Genomic DNA, 3,794 nt, shown 5'->3' on the forward strand with positions numbered 1-3,794 from the left:
AAACGCCACTGAAACCACCGTGAAACTCAGCTGAAAGCCTATGAAGCAGCCTAAAATCCATCTGAAACCTCTTGGAATGCCTTGTCACACGCTAAAGCACCCTGAGACCCCCGTAAACCTTAAAGAACCTGTGAAACCCCTTGAAACCATGAGATTTTCTTTCCAGGGACTTCTCCATAAGGTCATCTGCAGATATCTACTGAATTTTTTTTTGCTAGGAATACTTCCAAATTCCGTCAGATATATTTCTCCAAGAATTCCTTCACGTCTTCTGCAGTAGCTTCAGATATACTTTTAAGAATTCTTTCGGACAGTTCTCCGACATTTATCCGGGGTATTTTGCAGGGAATCGTCTACGAATTTTCCATTTTTTCTTGAAATTCACCCAAGAATATCGCCTGAGATAGCACCGGGTTATTTCCAGAATTTCTTCTAGTAAATCTTCCAGAACTTCCTTCAGGAATCATTCTAAAGATTCCTTGAGAAATCTCCGAAACAATAGAGGGACAGGTATATTGTTTCGGAGATATCTTTTTGATTTTCAACAGAAATTCCTTCTAAATTACTTCAGGGATTATTCCAAGGATTCCTATACGAATTTTTCCAGTGGTATTTCCGGGCATTCTTCAAGAAATCCAAACAGGCATCTCTCCAAGGATCCTCCTAAAAATTATACTCGGAATTCCTCCAGGGATTTTTCTAGAGGCATTTCTCCTATTTATTTTTGGGATACCTCCAAGAACATTTGAGTTATTGTTGCTTCACGGATATCACCGATAGTTGAACCAACTTCTTTGTTTCTTGATTATGCTTACTATACCTGCAAACCTTTCTTTTTTTTTGCAGAACGGAACTTTATACATGAATCGTATAATTCGATCCAATTATCCTAATTTGACAAATTACGATGGGTTCCATTATAAAAAGATACCGGCTCCATCCCAAATAAATCCAAAAATTGATAGTCTAAATCCCAAATCTGACCAAACACCCCCAAAGCATATCCTGCGGCTGCGGATTCGTTCCCCTCTGCCGCCGCACCGGTTGCTCAACGCAGGAAATCATATTCTCCACTCTCCATATTTCCAGCCAATAAAATACGACAATCCCAATATATGATAATATTATAGGGACGGTAGGAAGGGATTAGTCTCATTTGCATCCTTTCTGCCCTGCTGGACCCGGCACACAGCCCGGCCTCGCTCGGACCGATGAATGAATGTCGGAGATGATACTGACTGGTCGACTGCCTCTCTTTAGCTCTATGCATACACTATTTTACCGGAACACATACGGAGAACGGGACGACGACGAAGACGACGACGACGGGTTGGAAGCCGTTGTTTGCCGAAGGGATTACAACATTCTCAGCGCAGCAATGTGTTTCTGGGGAAGGGTACCGGCCAAAGATATAAGATTATGGTTCAATTCAAGGGGGTTTACTTCCGCCCCATGTCCGAACCGAACCCGCCCAGTATGGAACCACTCAAGCACTAATGATTACCACAAAAGAGGATTTAAAAGGGGCAAACATACTGGTTCCTCATTGGCGTTCGGTTTGTCGTAAGTTACTGTTACCGGCACCAGGGTTCAGACTTGGAAGATTCACCGAGAAATGCAAGAAAGTGACTTTCCCGTGGAAGTCACCATGTGGACCATTTCTATTTCTACCAGCCCAGGCGAACGAGAGGCAAAGCATACATTGGAAAACCATCATCCATTCTCACTTTATTGATACTTAAAATTTATTCATCATCCCGTTACGTATGGAAGGTTATAGTGGCACCGAAACCAATGGAAATCTAGAGCGACCTGGGGAGGACCAGGAGCTTCCTGCTTGGAAGGCCACGGCATACCGCATGAACGGAAGTAGGAGCGGTCCAGTATCAACTGCACACAGTGGAGACCGAAAGATATAGGACGAACTGAAACTAGTGGCCGAAAGACTGAGGCCTTCGATTTCGCGGATAGTTTTACGACAAGCAATCGCAGAAGCGTGCGAAGCAGCCTACCCAGTAGTGCTCACATAGCCAGGAGGTTGTTAACCCCGACAGCGATGGGCAGTAATGTCAAAACGTCGGACTACAGCCAGGCAGGCCCGTCCCGGTTTAAAGGAAGCTGTGGGTCCTTTCGTCCTCTGCCACCACACGTTATGGCGGGTCAGGGGGTGGACGCCCCTGGACCCTGTTAGACAAGCAGAAGAAGAAGAGGAGGTAGAAAGAGAAACATGAGCTTTGGGAGACTGAGCCAACGAGAGGTAGGAGGGCAGGTCGATACCGTATAGGATAACCAACGGCATCGCCTTTCCAATCCGGTTACTTCAGGCTCCACATGATGACGTAGCCCAGGCAATTGACAAGAGAGGCATAGCTATACTGCTGTTGATCGACTTTGCCAAAGCATTTGATCGAGTATCACATGCTAAATTGGTAAGGAAATTGGTGAATAAATTCAGTTTTTCCCAGTCAGCGGCTAGTTTGATCAAATCTTATCTGAGCAATAGACATCAGGCTGTTTTCTACAACGATGTTGTATCGTCGTTCAGCCAAATTAAGTCTGGGGTTCCCCAGGGCTCTGTATTAGGACCTCTTTTATTCTCTCTATTTATTAATGATCTTCCTAATTCACTATGCTTTTGTTCAGTCCATATGTTTGCTGACGATGTACAAATCTATTTTTGTAATTCTGGTGAGTTCAACATGACCGATATTGCCAGGAAAATAAATTATGATTTGAATTGTATCCTGCAGTGGTCGAAGAGTAATTTGTTGGCCGTTAACCCATCCAAAACAAAAGCCATGTTGATATCGAAGCTCAGAAATCCTCCTCAAGCACCAGTACTTGTTTTTGATGGTCAAAGAGTAAAATTTTTTGAAAAAATTGATAATTTGGGGGTTATTTTTACATCGAATTCGTCATGGGATACTTTTATCAATGCCCAATGTGGGAAAATATACGGTTCACTAAAACGGTTGAACATGGTGAGCAAACACTTTCAACCAGCAATGAAAATTAAACTCTTCAAGTCTCTGATAGTTCCTCATTTTATGTACGGTGAGTTCGTTTACAGTAATGCTTCTGCTGCATCGCTCAATAAACTGAGGGTTGCACTGAATTCTTGCATTCGATATGTGTATAACTTATCGAGATACTCCAGTGTCTCTCAATTCCATGAAGCGTTGATAGGTTGTTCCTTTTCAAAATTTTATGCCTTCAGAACATGCTTACAAATATTTAAGATTGTTAAGACAAAAGAGCCACCTTATTTATACAACAAACTGCATTTTTTTCGAAATACTAGAACTATGAATATGATTGTACCTCAGCATTCTACGTCTTATTATGGTGATTCGTTGTTCACGAGAGGCATATCACTCTGGAATCGTTTATCGTCCAATCTCAAATCATCAACTAGTTTGAATAGCTTCAAAAGGGGTCTGTTGGGGGAGCTCGAACACATGCAATTATAGAATAATATTAAAAAAAGAAGATTAAAGTCAATTCAGAAACTTAGATTAGGTGTAGATTGTCAGATAGCTTAGTTCCACCACAGTGTAACATTTTAGAAGGAGATATCCTTACGTTACATGATTTCAAATAAATAAATAAAGTCAAATAAAGTCACGGTTGGATCGTTGTTGCCGATTCCTCCTCCAGAAACCTCCCGGACGTAACCTCAATCAGAAGCTCCGTGCCCAACCTCTTTTGCCAGGCTGTGATCAAAAGCATCGTAACAAACCTGTTCTCCGGGGTAACCTCCATTGGATCGTAGTTATCAAACCCTACCGGAAACC

This window comes from Aedes albopictus, chromosome 1 (genome assembly GCF_035046485.1).
Source record: "Aedes albopictus strain Foshan chromosome 1, AalbF5, whole genome shotgun sequence".
Classification (NCBI taxonomy): domain Eukaryota; kingdom Metazoa; phylum Arthropoda; class Insecta; order Diptera; family Culicidae; genus Aedes; species Aedes albopictus.